Raw genomic sequence first — 18,450 nt, forward strand, 5'->3', positions numbered from 1 at the left:
GATGCTACAATTCCCGTGTACGTATTAGCATGCACACGCACACAATCATGTTTTAATGTTCCTGTGAATCGTTGAGGGCGTTTCAACCATGTCGCCTGCGACAGGGTGGGAGCTGTGTGTCTTGTTATTAGCCGTCTTCGGTGTTATGCAATGCTTGGCCTGTATGGGTGCACCGAAAATGTGCTTTCTCTGGGGGGAAATAGGTGAAAATCACAGTGATTTTTCAATTGCTTATTTTCGATGGCAAAATAGTTATTTATGCAACAAGTTGCAAAATGATGATTTTTTCAGCACGAGTCGTACATTTATCCAACGAGGCTTGCCGAGTTGGATAAATACGACGAGTGCTGAAAAAATCAAGTTTTGCAACGAGTTGCATACAACATTTTTTGCAATTATAAAAAAATACCATTGAGTACGATCATTTATGACTGCCACACATGCTTCAAGAGAGAAACCACGTGCAAGCATCCATGCGCACAAACCCTTTTTCAATCAGGTAGGCTGTGTTTCACAAGTATCACAAGTTCTCGGAGTTGCGTCAAAAACGCTGCTGGTTCTCACTCTACGTCTGTTTGGCTGACCAAATCAGAATTAAAATCGCTTCTAATCAGATTCGGTCTGCCAAACAGACATAGAAGCAGCCATCGAATCGGTAAAAAACTACAGACGGCCATTAGTGTTTCGGAAAAACCTGTGAAAAGTGTACCCTTGCAAAAGTGCCGAAAAGTACTACTTTTCGGCACCCTTAAAGGTGCTGAAAAGTACTACTTTTCGGCACTCTTACACTAGTGAAGAAAAGTAGGCCATTTCGGCACAATTTCGGTGATTGAAAAGTTCAATCTTATGTCATATAATTGCAAAAACGCTTTTTTCAATGCTTTTGAAGTTTATGTTATCAGATTATATTACGAAAAGCTGTTTAAAATCTTTTTCGGGACAATATGTGCTCAAAAAGTACGTCGTTTTAATGAATTTCAAAATAGTTCAAATTAAAATTACATTTTGACTAGTTCAAATTTTGATTTCTTACCCTATACATTTTTTTTTTGTCTTTACGAAAAATGAGGTTTGATAAGGATTTTTTTTTCTAGGTTATATACTTCTGCAGAATGAGGTACGACTGCGTTTAATAATCAATCAACCTCATTTAACATTCAATACATCCTACTATTGATTACTGTATCATATTCTTGCGATCTGTATTTTTTCTGTACCCTGTATCCTGTCTGTATCGACCTATAAAATCTGTATAATACAGAAAAATCTGTATGTCTGGCATCTCTGGTGCTTAGATAAGCCCAGATTCGTGTTCGAAGGGAATCGCTCAAGAATGTTCTCGAGTGATTCCCGACAGAAACTTTCTATTGAGACTGCCATTTGAATTGTCATTTCTTCCCAGCTGCTTCCCCCCGTCCGAAGAAAAACGGTTCCTTGGGCGATTCAGAGAAGGAATTTCCCTGGCATCAAGATAGGCTAAAAAAATCCTCATAACTGCAAAAAGCCCAATAGGCGGGAATTAGAATTAAAAAAAAAAACTATTTCAATCGAGTTGCGACAAAATAAACAAAATATTTGCTTTTCTGCGTACAACCAAATAGGGAAATACCAACATTTTGGTAGTACATGAGCGGAAAATCGAGCAAGACTGCTCGATTTTTCACTGCTATCAGGCAACACTTCGGGAAAACCAGAGTGATCTAGAGCTATCCAGAGGAATTCTGAGCAACACTTCGATAACAGAGTTGCTCTCACTTTATCTGTCCTGCCCCTATCAGGTATCAGGTATCAGTAGGTCGGCTCTAGAGGCTCGTTCTCCTCCATTCGGGAAATTTGTGTCATCGCCATGAACACGAGCCTATTTATCATTTACCTGGCGGAGAAGGGAAGGTAAAAGGATAGGGCATGGGAAAGGACAGGTAAGGGAATAGGATCGTCATACTCGCAAAAGCGTACCACAATGGGTTCACATAGCGTCCTGAAAAGGACACTGTAATAACGCACAAGCGTGCCATAATGGGTTCGAACAGCGCCCTGAGAAGGGCACTGTGATAATGCATAAAGCGTAAAGAGAGCCTATAGCTCTTTACCACAGCGGATCAAGAACAACAGAACGTCCTGAAGATTCAGGTTTCTGAAGTCAGTTTCAGTCACAGTTTCCCGAGTACTCGGAATCGCAATTGCGCAAAAACTGGACAGTTACATATCAAATGATACGAAGTTCCATAATCGGATTCACAGCTATCACATGCAAATGAATCAGCTTGCTGAATATTCGTCATGTGATAACTGAGTCGGCAGTGGCCAGTCAATGCTTTGACCAGCATGCTGCAATTCTGCTTTGACAGATACTTTGCCACCCCTAGAGATCGCTCAGTACAATACAATTTTGTTTGACGACATGACTCCAAACTATTCCAGTATTGTTTGTGCTGAGTGGCAGCCCAGGTGTCAATCTGAAGCTTTACCCAACACTTCGATATCGGAATAGCTGGCTCAGGGCCAATGAAGTCATGTGATGCTCCAGTGCGAGCTAACTCATCAGCCAATTCATTTCCAGCGATGGAAGAATGGCCAGGTACGCATACAAGGTGAACAGCGTTTGCTGAATTCAGCTCCTCGATTTGAGTTCGACAAGCGATAACTATCTTCGACCTGGAGTTGGCCGAAGCAAGTGCTTTAAGAGCAGCCTGGCTATCTGAACAGAAGCATATTACTTTGCCCATTACGTGCTGCTGAAGTGCTGATTGCATTCCGCACATAAGAACAAAGATTTCGGCCTGAAAAACGGTGCAGTGTCTGCCAAGTGAATAAGACTGATACAGCCTTAGCTCACGAGAATAAACACCAGCACCTGCTCGACCTTCGAGAAGGGAGCCATCAGTGTAACATACGATGCCGTCTGAAATACTTCTTTCCAGATAACCAGATGTCCACTCTTCCCGGGAAGGGAATTTCGTAGAAAATGTCCTATATGGAAAATTACAAGCAATTGTAAGATCACTTGGAGCAAGGACAACTTTGTCCCAATTCACCAAAAGTGGAAACAACGAAGTGTGTGTTGAACTGCGGTTCACAGGAGTTTCCTCTAATAAACCGAGTACCCATAGGCGGTAAGTGCAAGAAAGTGCTTCTTGTTTGAGATGAATGTGTAGTGGGGCAACGTCAAAGAGAACTTCGAGCGCTGCCGTGGGAGTTGAAGAGAACGCTTCAGACATCGCCATTAAGCACATCCTTTGGAGATGGCCTAACTTTGATTGGACCGTTCTCACTTCGCCCTTTTGCCACCACACAAGACATCCATAGGCCAATATTGGCCGAACAACAGTTGTGTAGATCCATTTGATATACTTGGGTTTTGAACCCCAAGTTGTACCAAAGGTTCGCCGGCATTGCCCGAAGGCCATACAAGCTTTCTTGATTCTGAACTCAACATGAGGTGTCCAGGAAAGCTTGGAATCAAGAATGACTCCAACGTACTTTACCTGTTCAGTCACTTTGATTTCAGAATCAAAGAGACGTAAAGTTCGAATACCATTACGGTTTCGCTTTTCCGTGAAAAGAACAATAGATGTTTTTCTCGGATTTACCGAAAGGCCATATTGGCGACACCAACCCTCAACTACCTGAAGAGCGTTTTGCATCAGGCCGAAAAGGGTGCTGATGCACATAATGACTAACAATGTTAGGTAGTCGTCGGCAAAACCATAAGTAGGAAAACCGCTATTATTGAGTTGCCTCAATAGCGTATCTGCTACGAGATTCCATAAAAGTGGTGATAAGACTCCCCCTTGGGGGCATCCACAAACACTCAATTTCCTAATCGCCGCTTGACGCAATGTCGAGAAGAGATGTCGGCTTTTGAGCATTTGGCGAATCCAATTGGAAATCATTGGAGATATATTGGAGATATACCATGACTCCGTGCGGCTTCCTATATGGCATCAAAAGGCACGTTGTCAAAGGCACCCTCAATATCTAAGAAAACACCCAAGCAGGATTGCTTTTGAGCGAATGCTTTCTCGATATCGTAAACAACTTTGTGTAAAAGAGTCACAGTGGACTTTCCAGATTGGTAAGCATGTTGGTTCACATGAAGAGGCACATTGGCCAGATGAACATCACGGATGTGATGATCGACTATGCGTTCTAAGCATTTCAGAAGAAAAGAGGTCAAACTGATAGGTCTGAAACTCTTTGCTTCTTCATACGACGCACGACCCACTTTCGGAATAAACTTCACAGTAATATCCCGCCAGGATTTGGGAATATACCAAATATACTATATTAACAATATAGGTCACTCTTACGATTTTTTGGCGACACCTTTTTAGTGAATGTGGCGCCACCAAGCGTCAGAAGAGGTACTACTACACACTAAATGCATGCGCTATCCGAATGACGTTTATTCTGTCGAACTGTCATTGCATGGTGGGGATGCCCATTTCTTCTGAAAAAATCGATTAAACATTAATCGATTTTTTTTGAACTACTCAAATAAGAACAAATTTTATTCTCTCTTCTTGAACAATTTCTGGTGTATATTATCGTCGCAGCACCAAATCGAAGTCGCGACTCGTGCGAATGCGAAGTTGCAGATGAGAAGTAAATTTGAACCAATAAACGTTCATAACAGACTAAAACACAGACGACCCAAATCGAACTTTCCATTAGCGAGTTATGAACGGTATTTTCTCCGGAAATTACACAAGAATTTCCTTTAAGAATTGCACAAGAGATCCCTTTAAGAATTGCACCCTGGATTTCTTTTCTCCAAGATTCCTCCTGAAGCTCTTGGGGGATTCCTCCTAGAAATTATTCTGGAGTTTTTTTTAGGAACTCCTTCGGAATTGCTCAGGGAAAGCGTTCCAGCGTTCGTCCAACATTTTTTTAAATCTGGGATTACATATCTTCATGAATAAAATGCAATCAGTGAAGTACTAGATTTTGTAGTATAATGATTTGTATAATGAGAAAGTAAATTCTCCGTTACTGCAATTAAACGGTAACTGCAATAATGATAACAAAAAAAAAAAAAACAAGGGTTTTATGACTGCTTGTGTGATTTGATGCTGTTTGAGCAAAACTTTGGGTAACTGTGTTGTTGTATTCTCATTTATGCAACTCCAACAACATATTTCCCCAATGTTTCGCTCAAGCAGCATCAAACTAGGCTGAGAATCATAATACCCATTATAGATAGTAGAGTAAACTGTTACTCTACTATCTATAATACCCATGAGTTTGCACCGTTTCAATGCAGAAACGGAGAGTTTAGCATCTCACCATACAAAAAAACAACTCATTACTACAAATCTAGTATTCACTTATTTCTTCTGTGAATCTAGGAAAAATGTACTTCTGGAAACATTCCAAATTTATAGAAGTCTCGGAAGGAATCACAAAAATAATTCCCGGAGGATTTCTGATACTTCAAAGAGGGAACTTCTGAAGGAATCCTGGAAAGATCCCTCGAAAAATATTATCGCGTATAAAATCGCGTTGGAGATTTACAAAGTCACTTCGGAGTTTCTACGAAATTTCAAAAGAAATTCCTTGAAAAATCCCAGACGACTCGGTGGAAATCCTAAAAGGACGGAGTGATTTCCACAAAGAATTTTTGGAGGAATACTCGTAGAAATCCCGGTTGAAATTCCCAGATGGAGGATTTTTTTAAGGAACTCTTGGATAAATCCTTAAAACAACTCCTGGTCGTTCTTGGAAAATTTTGGAGGAATTCCAGAAGGAACTCCGGGAGGTATTCGTAAAAAAACTGCTGAGGGAATCATTGAAGGAGCTGAGCTTCTGCAGAAATCCAAGAAAAAACTCCAAGAAACTCCTATAAGAAAATCCTATAAGGAACTTCTTGACGAATCCTAGAAGAGAATTCTTGAGGATTCCTAGAATTAATTCTTGAAGGAACATCAGAAGAAATTCCTGGAATAATTTCAGTAGGAATTCCTGGGAGTACCTCGAAGGAACCTGTGGAGAAATTTAAGAAAAAAAATTAAATCAATCTCTGAAGGCACTCCAGGAGGAATTTCACAAAGAGCTCCTGAATGAATCTCAGAAAAAAAAAACTAGAAGGAAACCAAGGGGAATGACATATCCTTTTCTAATCGGAAAATCCGTATACATCCGTGCCTAACCGTTGCTAACCGCTGCTAACTGAGCCGCAGGTGCAGTTAGACGCGATTAACGACGGTTAGCAGCGGATAAACAACAACGGATTTTTCCGGTTAGCAACGGAAAAGAGCAAACTGAGAAGGAACGTCCGTTGGAAAATCAGAAGGAATTCAGAAGGAACATCTGAAGGAATGCCTGACTAAATTTATGGAGGATTATCACTCTGCAGCAGGCGAATTCGTTAGAATATTTTTACTAACTGAAGTTCACTCACAAACCCATGACTGTATATTTAAAAATAATGAGCTTTGAAGGATTTCGCGACGATCGTGTAAATGTTCAATCTTTGACAACACGATGTTCACACATTCAACAACAAAGGAAACCGATTAGTCCGGAATAAAACAACCAGTATTCGAATAAACTCACAGTTCACTTCGGAAGAACAACAAAATTAATCGAAATTAAATCTGACGGGTTCTATTCTCAGGTCTGGTCCCGGAGCTCATTTTTTGTAAGCACGGAACGCTCAAACGTTGAAATTTCGTGCATCTGTCCATTAGCTAGTGCACCCTTGGATTCAATGTCTTGCACTCTGCCACAAGAAATTTGACGTGCATTTGGTTAGTGATCTTCCGGATTTTTGTAAGCTATCCAATCCGATGTATATATGTCAACATGGACATTAAGAAAGATGATATTAAAAGCCATTGTCAAAGAAAAATAGTAACCACCAGGGCAAAATATAAGTTAATTTTGAGGGTGAAAATTTTAAATTTCGAAGTGAAACGATTTCGGTAGCGTTAATAAGGAAGCATTCAAATTTTTCTACAGATGTATTCGTAGATGTCATCTTATGAAATATAGCGCATTTAGTTTACCACTGGACTATCGCACGAGTTTTCATGAGTGTGAAAACGTAAATTAAAGTGCGCGATTGAAACAAATCAACTCGGTGTGTTCAGAGCACTTATTCAGCTATATCAACTGGATTTGATGCATTAACGTTTTCGCACTTATAAAGACTTTTATTAACGTTTTCGCACTTATAAAGACTGAGTGCGCCGTCCAGTGGTGAACTTCTTCTTCTTCTTCTTCTTATTTCTGGCGAGCCGACACCGTTCGGCATCAGCTCTAGTTTAACGTCCGCCTATTTCTGGTACTAAGCCTAAACACGGACGGTCAGGGAGACATCCACACACACCTGACACCCTGCATATCGAACCCATCAACACATGGGCCGGAACCTACAGCTTTACTTCCTATCCGAGGGAAGGCGTGATCAGATATTTTTGTCTCAGAAATACCGACGGCGTCGACTAGGATTGAACCTAGACCGACTGGGGTGAGAGGCAGTGGTGAACTAAATGCGCAACATTATTTTGTTTGTGTATATTGTAAATCGATTATTTATTAATCGATTTTTTGGAACAGAAAACTTTGACACCCCTAACATCTTTTTCAGAAATGTCACCTTACACGGTAAACAAAATTTGATCAAAATACAATTATTGACTTTTTCTGACAACAGGTGGTGCTGTAATCATTCGTAAACGGCGTCTCCATGTCGTTGTATGTGAAAACACGAAGTGACCTATATTGTTAATATAGTATATTTAAATATACCCTGTAGCAAAACTGCAAACAAGTATTTTTTCAAAACATGTTTGAAATGAAATGATCAAATGAAATGATCAAAAGACTGCTGCTGCTGCCGCGAATCAACTGTCTGCTTAATTTGTTGCTTTTTTGTCTTGTGATTTGTAATTTTAATGTTACCTTTTCGTGAATCGGTTAGCATTGCCATTTTGAGGATGAAGGAGATATTCTTGATCGCAGTTGGATTGTTCTATAGAAAATCTGAAACATAAAATGGGCTGGGGCCCGCGACGTAATTGATCACACGTTCGCTGCATAAGCGATTGGTCATGGGTTTGATTCCAAGCTTAGGCACTTGAAATTTTCTGTCAGTTGCTTTTCCCCACAACATAGCGCTACTGAAAGAAATGCATAAATTCTTTCGAGGCGTTTCAAAGGACTTCAGGGAGATATCAGAGATTTTTAGGGGGTTCTGGGGCGTTTAAGCACAGCCAAACAGATGTAACACTTAAAAAAATCTTAAAATTCCATCGCCCAGATTACGCTTATATGGTGTATACACCGTATACACCACCTGGTGAACATGTTTCACGAAACACTGCATTGTACAGCATCCCCAACAGAAGGCGCTAGTGTGAAACGTCAATCGCGAAGAGAAACGATGCGCGCACCGTCGGTTACGAAGATACCAACCAAGGTTAGCAGATTTTATTTAAATGATCGTTTACAGCGTTGACGATGGAAATGTTGCCAGTGTGGTTTAAGTGACGTTTTAGGGGACTTTGCGAGCGATTTGGGGGGTTTCAAAAAAGCTTTAATAGCATTTTAGGGGGTTGAGGAGGTTTCGAAAGCGTTTCAAAGGGTTTCAAAATTTATAGAGTTACATCAGTGCCGGATTTAGGGCTTTAGAAAATTCTAACATAGTTGTTTCATTGAATATAAATTATCCTGTCACATCCTGTGAAACCTAGTGACTGGCAATTCCATGTTCCATGTTTTCAATCGTAGTCCTTATTTCGTCGCGTGGGTCTTTGCCGATTGTATCGAGTCGTATTTTCTCCTATGTAATTCGCAATGGGAATTTTTACGGGTGGCTTATAGGGCCTACTCCAACACTCCTGTCTCGCCGGAGGGTCATCGTGTCAGTTCTGTTTAACGTCACAAATAAACACTGGGACGACCACGCTGTTGGGGCTACCACCTTGGATCTCCAAGAGCGTGGTGAAGCGTTTCTTACTCAGCCGCTGGATGCCAGAACAGACGCTGCTTGAGCCGCACCTGCTTGATGAACAGACGCTCGGGTCGTACGTCCTCAATCTAGCTGAAGCCAGAAGGACAACAGTGCCCAGGCTGCACTACCAGCTAAGCACACAACTTCTAGCTGGCGGTCTTTGTAATTGCTTGACCCGTGGAAGCATGAGGTAGGAACTTGTGAGGTCCGCAGCTATGTTGGACGCTGCTCTCCTTATCGACTCACCGTTTTGAAGTACACATCAGTGGCGTAGCCACAAATTGTCTCTGGGAGGGGTTTTCCAACAGGGGAGGGGTTTTTGATTTGACACTTACATTTTATAAACAGTAATGAGCAATTGTATTCGTCAAATTTATTTCGAGAAATTTCCGATCATTCGTGTGCGTCGGTCGAGAAAACTTCGCTTTGCCGTCGTGTGTGGATTGTAGTGCGCCAAAATGGCATTTCTGGTGGTGATGCTCCGCAGTCCGCAGTAGCAAGCACCAGCAATTTCCGATTATTCCATAGATGGGATTGCGTGTTTGGGGCTGTCCATAAACTACGTGGTCATTTTTTTGGGACTTTTCAACCCCCCCCCCCCCCCGCGTGGTCATTAGTTCATACAAAATTTTTTATTTGTCCATACAAAATGGTCATTGGCCGAACCCCCCCCCTCATGACCACGTGGTTTATGGACAGCCCCTTTCGGTCATGCGATGACTGGTAGTAGATAAAGTCACTAAGCACTACTCGACTAGTTTATGCAGCGGACACAGACAAACAGACATACCACTCAAATCGCAATCGTCGCACGATTTAACGGTCATTTTGAAAATAAACTGTGGTTCGGACTGTGTTCGCATGTGTCATGGTGGCGCTGCTGTTTCTACATAACGTCTCACTTTTGAAGAGAAATGAACGCGACGCCGAACAATGTTTATATAAAATGACTCAATCATGAACCTTTATTCATCTTTCATGAATGGGTAACGCCACGGGGGAGTCGTCACCTGCTAAATCATTACATCGAGCCGAGGGATAGTACACCTGCACATGAGTGCTTCGGATTGTGCATTATAGAGGGTGCTAGTGTGATGCCTAACGATGTTTTCGAAACAAATTTATTCTAAGTAGTATGTCTGTTTGTCTGTGATTAGGATGGATATTAATGAGTGTGATTTTGGAGGTCAAGTGGAAGCGCCGCTTTTTTCATTCGGATCGGCCGCCTCGTCGTCGTCAATTTTAATGTGCAGTTGGAGCGGTGTGATGTAGGAGAAGATGGTAGTTGGTAGAAGATGCTGCAACAGATACACACTGGATACTTGCATGGACGTTTATCGGTGAGCTCATTCCCTTTTATCATAATAATTATTGCTATATGATGTATTAAGTTCTGCTCTGATTTTTGTGAATTTATCTAACAAATATCGAAAGTATAACCGATAACCTGTCGTTACCTAGGAGACGCACGTGTGTTGTCAATGCTGCCAGTTCAACCGTTTTTCGAATTATAAAAATGTTTTGATGAAAAAAAAAATTCTAACTTATAATAGTGTAATGGTTTAAATATCTTATGATGTTTTTTTTTCTGTTCGGATGAGCCACTGTGACCAGTATTTAGATCTTTTGTGGCAATACCCGTATCCTTAGTATTTAGTGCATGTCGTACTACTCCATTGTAATTGAGAGGCAATGGAGCATCGATTTCTGTACAGATCTTGTTTTGTTACCTCAGAGTTTCGATTAATCGAATGTGATGAAAAAGTACCGTTTTCACAGGGAAATAAATCCTAGCGAAAGTGCGCCCTTAATCACACATAATCGATTCTATTTCTGAGAAAAACAAAACGGTAGAACTGATATTTGTCCATGCATCGGAACTCTGGTTTCATCCGTGTCTTGCTTCTAGTTTAGTCCCAGGACAACATTGAAAAACCCGGGGCTTTAGGCTAGTTGCAAAACGCTGTCAAATTAGAGAATGCGTTCGGTAATAAGAATTCACGTGAGTCCTTGTATCACCAGTACTTATCAGTCGTTGGTAGGTTATTACGCAATTATATACGCAAAGCATGTTTGTTTTCCTTACATCAAGTGTAGTCTCGGTGAGGACAAATCGAGTCTTCAACTATCCGTATGGCAAAATAAATGCAGTTTTAGAAACTTTCACTAGTAACAAGGGCTTTGTACCACACAGCAAATAATTTTGTAATATCCAGGCGCGTAATTTCTGGTGATGTATTCTTTTTCGAACGTTATTTCACTCGATTACATCGTTTTCCAACAATTATCACACTTACGATCTCACAATCTACGGATCGGTGTACGAATCCATGCCAATATTTTACTTATATATGATTCATCTATAGATCCGGTTCTAACGATTGCTAGGCCCACTCTCAGCCTGCGGCGGCTAATTTGTTGCATGAAAATGATGTAATTGTTTACATCACTTTTACGACGCGACTGATGTGCAGCGAAAATGATGTGATATCACAAGATTTTTTTTGCTGTGCATGAATCCTTATTACCAAAACGCATTACCCAAGCTTAACTAGCAGGATGTCACCAGGGTTCAGTTTGGTAGATCTTACTCCGTAACGCAACCCAAAAGGGAGATCTACCCACGTTACGGGCTCCGTTACGGGCGTGTTTTAAACCCCCTCAACCATTCATCCCTCAGCACGGGTCGCCTGACACCTTGGATTGGGGTTCCCTGTTTGGTGGACTTTTACCCCCGGAACAGGGGGTCCGTAGTGCTATTCTAAGCCGGCAACTACACGGGCAATCTTATGATGTAAACTCGGTAACGAATGCGATTGAAATTAGAGTAGAGTGGTTCCTGATATGTGGAGGTGACAGATTCAAAGCGGTTATTTGGATGGACGTTCCAGCGGATAAAAAAAAATGGGTGAGGTTGTTCTGATTGTTTTTATTTTAATAGAAATAACCAAATACTCATATCGTAGTATTTAAACATAAACCATCTTAGTTTTCAGCTACATCATGAAAGCAGGATTCCAGTACTTATATGATTATTGCTGTAATATTGCACAGTTCCCACTAAATCGAACTGCACAGTATGAAAGTGTGACGGTTGAAAAGTGTGACGATAAGTGCAACCGCGCTCTCTGACAGCATTTTGACGTCGAGAAATGTCACAAATAAGCACGTGGTGTGTGTTTCGCCTGATTCTTTCTCGATTGGATGTTTTGATTCTCATCCATCTGACAACCCGCGCATTTGGCTTTCTATCTTTTTTCTCACCCAGAGTCATGGCCGGGTGGCCAGTTATACAGATTTATGCATTTCTCTTGTAGAAAAAGATCATAAAATGTGTAATTTATAAAATTGATATCGGCAACCGTGCTGGAGCACAAAAATAGTGTGATAGATGGAGTGCATCAAAAATCCATCTTTCAAAGCAACCAGCAATATTTTTTTGTGAAAGAGCAATTGGCCTCCTAACGTGAGGTTAAGTTTTGTGAAATGCCATTTCGTATTTTAATGATTGAGTCGTTCCAGATAAAATTGATTGTGGGATCGGGATAGAAAAATTCATTTTATCGATAAATTTACCAAAAAATTGATGATTAAACTGATGGGGAACTGGTATTTCCCTTTCAAACTTCCAAATTTTCACGACATAACCTCTACTTTCAATCGCCAATTGTAGCAGCATTCTTCAATATGGCATGGCCACTTTGCTTGCACAACATCTGAGTTACATAATCTTCATATTAAAAATTGCATTAAAGAAATATTTTTCAGTAATAAGGTGGCAATTCATCTAAGTCAATCTAATGCATCTCAACCTACCGTAGTTTAATGAGAGAAATCTTTTATTTTAATTCATTTTAATGCTTCAGCTTTGCCGTCCAAAACATCGTTCTCGTTTTTCTTGGCGTAATATTACAAAATTTAAAATTACAGTAGAAGTGTTTTTGTTTAGATATAGATGAAACAACTCTCTCAGGACGAACCAGCGTGGACTCGTACATTGCTTTGAATTTTAGTTATTTTGTTATTGATGAGTGAATCTGACGACACTACAGCTATCCTATCATAAAAAAAAGATACAGGCATATTTGTTGTCCGGTATTTTTCATTATCGCTATTTAATTTGGATTTATTATATTTAATTTTACTATATAAGGTATGAGTACCGTTCTTTATTCTATGTCCCTTGTTCATGCTACTTTAGATACGATAACAATTTTTGTAGATGGATTATTCTATCCTTACAGTTACAATGGAATTACGTGCCCTTCTTGTAGAAAGCAGAATTTAGTACATAAATTTAATTATTCTTTTTTTTAATTTTTTTTCATTTGGTTTTTTATTTTTTTTTGCTCTTTGTTTCCGTGTTTGTATATGACATTTATTAACATTGAAATTCATTATTTTATATTTCCCTATTCATATATTAATTGAACGTACAAATTGATAAAAATGCTTTGACAAAACAAAATTACCATTTAAAAATTTATACCTTATTTCATGTTGCTACAGTATATTTATTTATTTATTTATTATTTTACATTCTATATTTCATTAATTAACGATTTTCCATAATTATTTATACCAGAGTTTATTGAATATACCAAATTATATATCATCATATTATATTATAATGTAAACCCCATAACTATGTTCTGTAGGGAGTATGCATCAGGACATTATTGGACATACATCCGGACAATGAAGTGGATTGCCCACCAGAGTAAGAAGGGAAGACACTATTACATCCTTGCAGATAGATTCTTCAACTCTCGATTACAAATCATCCCGTAGAAATCTTAACGAGTGCTGCAGATTTTACTATTCGCCCCTGTTGGATCTTACATATGGAAGGAAATAAATTTCATTCCGAAGGTATATTTACGGGCACCTATACTTACGAGCCGGCCACACCCGTTCAGCGATAGTCTCTCTCTCTCTCTCTCTCTCTCTCTCTCTCTCTCTCTCTCTCTCTCTCTCTCTCTCTCTCTCTCTCTCTCTCTCTCTCTCTCTCTCTTCTTGGCGTAACGTCCTCATTGGGACAAAGCCTGCTTCTCAGCTTAGTGTTCTATGAGCACTTCCACAGTTATTAACTGAGAGCTTCCTCTGCCAATGACCATTTTGCATGCGTATATCGTGTGGCAGGCACGAAGATATTCTATGCCCAAGGAAGTCAAGGAAATTTCCTTTACGAAAAGATCCTGGACCGACCGGGAATCGAACCCGTCACCCTCAGCATGGTCATGCTGAATACCCGTGCGTTTACCGCCTCGGCTATATGGGCCCTCGTTCAGCGATAGTCTGAAGGCTAATTTCATTATGCATAATTTATCACCTTTTAATGCCATTTACTATATTCCACTACATTAATTTCCATTATTGATTATATATCAGATGTCGCGTTTTCGTTCTATAATCCTAATAATTCTCTACCTCACAATCTAGGTAATGAGAGGGCTCGGCAGCGATTAATACTTTTTCGAATTATCTACAAATTGATATTTAATTTCAGTTCGCTTCAGTAAATTTCTTTACACTTTATGTCGCCATTAGAATATATTGAATAGACTTTATTTCAGTAATATATTTCATCATAAAAAATTATACTATGGACCATATATCAAACTATATGGGGTTGGGAGGGTGCATCAGGGCATCATTAAAATTGTAACTGTACGACGGAGTGATTGCCAACCGGCGTGTGGTGATTTGACGCGCCCTTCTTGTGACAAATCATGCTGCAGGAAGCTTGACAAGTGATGTGAAACTCATTATTCACCCTGTTGGATCATACTGTTGGAAGGAGATTCTTATAAACCCGCCGATTTCGCGTAAGTGTCTCTACTTACGGGTCGCCACACCCCCTTTTGGCTCCTCATACAGTGATTGACATTTTGTTACTATAATATTGTTGTACCCTACCATCTAGGACGTAAAATCCTTGTCACAGAAAAATATTTATTTACTTTATCCACAACTGATACTTATCCTGTTTCATTTTGGTACAGTACATTTCATTATTATTTTTATATGTATTTCATTATCAATATCCTTTAAATATTATATTTAAATCATTATATAACCAGATAACTATAATATTATGGGGTTGGGAGGGTGCATCAGGGCATCATTGAAGTTGAAACTGTACGACGGAGTGGATTGCCAGCCGGAGTGTGGTGAGAAGATACTATAACATCCTTGTAGATGGGTTCTTCTATCCCAACAGTTGCAATGGATTTGACGCGCCCTTCTTGTGACAAACCATCCCGTAGAAAGCTTGACAAGCAATGTAAATTTCATTATTCACCCTGTTGGATCATACTGTTGGAAGGAGATTCTTATAAACCCGCGGATTTCGCGTAAGTGACTCTACTTACGGGTCCGCCACACCCCCTTTGGCCCTTCATACAGTGGTATGTTGCAGTCAGGGTGGTAATGAAATTGATCTTTACTGTTAAGTGGAACTGCATGCAGAGCAAGACTCAAGCTAGGATGGTGGCTACCTACATACATACATACATACATACATGTTTGAAATGATCAAATCCCTTCTGAAGCAAAATAGGATAAATCCCATCTGCCCCAGGAGATTTGAAAGGAGCAAAGCTATTAAGTGCCCATTCAATCGATTCTAAAGTTATGATACTCCGAGCCGAAGCTAAAGAATCATAACTACAAGAAAAGACATCAGGTTCATCCGAAGATGTAATATCCACACATCCGGGGAAGTGTGTACTGAATAAACATTCCAAAACTTCCTCATCAGAGGAAGTGAAATCACCATTTGGCAAACGAGTTCGTTCATTTGAAAATCCTTAGATTTTGCAAGGATTTTGTTCAATCGACTGGCTTCACTCAGACTGGAAACATTTGTACAAAGGTTTTTCCAGCCGGATCGTTCAGCAGACCGAAGAGCTTTCTGGTAGGCCTTGCGAGCCGACCTGAAAGCCTCCGATCCAGCCGAACGTCGTCTGTTCCAACTCTTTCTACATTGTTTCCTGAGCTTCGCCAGATCGGAGTTCCACCAAGGGGTTCCTCTTGTGGTCTTCACAGACCGCAGAGGGCAGGCTTCTTCAAAAGCTTCCATGATGAAGGCCGTTGTAGTATCAACGGCATCATCTAAATCACTTGGAGTGTCAATTGATGGTGAGTATCCATGAAATTTGGCTGCAACCAAATCGGTAAAGAGATCCCAGTTGGTTGACCGGGGATTCATGAAACGCAAAGTTTGCGACGTAACATTCACATGTTCAGACAAGATGTAACGATGGTCAGATAAAGATTCTTCATCTGACACATGCCAATTGGTCAGCTCATGACTAATTCTGCTAGAGCAAAGCGTTATGTCTAACACTTCCTCTCTAGCAGATACCATGAAGGTTGGGCGGTTGCCTATGTTAAGTAATCCAAGACCTGTACTACTTAAGTATTCCATCAAACTGGAACCTCTCAAATTGATGTCTGAGCTGCCCCAGATTATATGGTGAGCATTAGCATCACTACCAACAATTAGCGGAAGGCCTTTTGAAGTGCAGTATGCAATGACTTACTTGAAACGTATTTCCTGTAGAGGTTTCCAACTGATACATCTATTGTGATAGCACATACATTTCTGGTAGTTAGTTCAGAGATGAGTGTAGCAACGATTGCGTTTTTGACAAGCACACATGCTCGAGGCATGACACGTGAGTTTGCCATTTCATTTTTACTGAAAGTAGCAAACACCGGATTCACAAGGTTTCCTAGATAGAAATTCCCCTTACGAAAGTAAGGTTCTTGGACTAACGCCACTTGGGCTGAACCATTTTGCATAAGTCTACAAAGATTGATCGTTGCTGTTGTTTTGTGCTGAAGATTGATCTGAGCTATCCTAACCGTTGCCACTACCCAAACTAGGCAAGATTAAACTCTTAACAATCAGAGCACAAAAAAGAACAGCAACAATAAAGCCAGATCAATTTGAGTGCGCCAAAGGCGAGGATGCACAGAATACACTGTGTAAAACGCATAATGCGAAACCATATAGGTGAAAATTTAAACTAATTAATAACATCTTCATAATCCCGCCCTTATTCAGCCTCAAGTATGAGATTGAAGAAGGGCAGCTGATTGTCTCGGAGAAACACAAGGTCCACCGCGCTATTGCTCCGGTTAACACAGTAAGGGCAAATACTGTGGAGGGTGCCCTGGTACTCCACCGGCTCCGTTTGCGATTAGGTTTTTATAAGACCCCCCTAACCATTCATTCCTAGGCACGGTGAAGCCGCATAACACCATGAATTAGGGGTCACCTGATTAGTGGATTCCTACCACTGGAACAGGCGGTCCGTAGTGCTATTCTTAGCCAGTTGAACTAACCGCTACCGACACTACACAGCTATCTAGGCTGATCGGGAAAAGAAGTTAATATTGGTGATCAACTTCATACGGGCCCGAAAAACCAATCAAGACTGCTCAATTTTTCACTGCTATCAGGCAGCACTTCGGGAAAACCAGAGTGATCTAGAGCTATCCAGAGGAATTCTGAACAACACTTCGATAACAGAGTTGCTCTCACTTTATCTGTCCTGCCCCTAGATTAAAACTAGTTATTTTGCATTAACTGCCTTAATAGATTTACAAAGATTGCATAAATTACTAGTGTGTGCCTTTAAGCTGAAATATCTCAACTGGTAAGGAGATTTTGCCTACAATAACATCTGCACTACATTTATAAATTACTCTATAGGATGCATGCTCTTGTCAGCAAAGATAGCAGATTCGCACGTTTGTTAATGCAGTTTGTGGCAAGGTTTGTGTACCCAAAATTGGGCGTGTAGAGGCTGACTGAATAGCCCTCTAAGAGTGTCCCGACCCACACGATTAGTGATCCGTAGGCCAGTAGCGCAGTTGCTAAAACCGTAATCGGAAGGCAAGCGAAAGCATTAAGGCTCAAGCATCCGTCATCATTTTTCGGAAATTGAAAAGCAGTTTTTTCGTTCTAAACCAAAACAATGACCACGAAAATGTATTCACTGTATTCTATTACTCATGTGGAATACAGTGAATCCATTTTCGTTTCAAAACCGGTTGATTTGAACGAAAAAACTGCTTTCAAATGTTTGATGATGACGATGATTTCAATGACGAATGGTTCAACGTTAAACGTAAGTGAAAGCGTCAGTTCACTTATATCTATAGACCGAATCCATATCAGAATGCAATTTCCAACAGGGGTTCTCAGTATCCTCTACGCGATTCACTCAAATGCATTTTTATATGAATTTTAATTTATCAATTATACAAATCAAATTGCACTGCTAAAACTAAGTAGTTGAACAAATGTATAACTTGAATTTTTGAATATCCTCTAACAGGGAAATTATATTCTCCCTGCAAATCGGATCGAGAGAGTTTTATTTCATTTCCGGCAACCGAGAATCATAACAGTTGAACCAAAGTTCAACACGCACCGAACAGCGACATTGAAATTCCGAGCTTGTGACTCATCATCTAGT

General features: G+C 40.3%; 2 protein-coding genes across 7 annotated transcripts in view; both read right to left on the bottom strand.

Annotated features, from left to right (window-relative positions):
* Positions 1-18,450, bottom strand: part of LOC115256613 (uncharacterized) — a 289,353-nt gene that overhangs the window by 119,845 nt on the left and 151,058 nt on the right. The window lies entirely within an intron of this gene.
* The window catches only part of LOC109424595 (uncharacterized), a 54,809-nt gene that overhangs the window by 31,395 nt on the left and 4,964 nt on the right, over positions 1-18,450 (bottom strand). The window lies entirely within an intron of this gene.

Source organism: Aedes albopictus, chromosome 1, assembly GCF_035046485.1.
Source record: "Aedes albopictus strain Foshan chromosome 1, AalbF5, whole genome shotgun sequence".
In the NCBI taxonomy this organism is placed as follows: domain Eukaryota; kingdom Metazoa; phylum Arthropoda; class Insecta; order Diptera; family Culicidae; genus Aedes; species Aedes albopictus.